Consider the following 258-nt stretch of genomic DNA (forward strand, 5'->3'; position numbering starts at 1 on the left):
GAATGCAGGTACCAGCTTCTCTGTTTATCCTTTCGGGTTTCTTGAAATGTTTTTTAATTTAATTTGTTTTGCCGCTGCAGCAATTCAACTTTTTAATTTGATTTGCTGTTGCTGCAACTCAACATATTTGCTGCTGCAGCAATTCAACATGAAAAACAAAAAACTCGAACTGCTGCTCTAATGCCGCGGCTCTCCCTGTCGTGGATTCTTTCTTCAGGCCAGACGCAGCTCACCACACCTGCAGCAGCAGCAGCAGCA

The sequence above is a fragment of the Eimeria tenella genome, genomic scaffold, assembly GCF_000499545.2.
Source record: "Eimeria tenella Houghton genomic scaffold, Eth_scaff1845, whole genome shotgun sequence".
Taxonomy (NCBI): Eukaryota; Apicomplexa; class Conoidasida; order Eucoccidiorida; family Eimeriidae; genus Eimeria; species Eimeria tenella.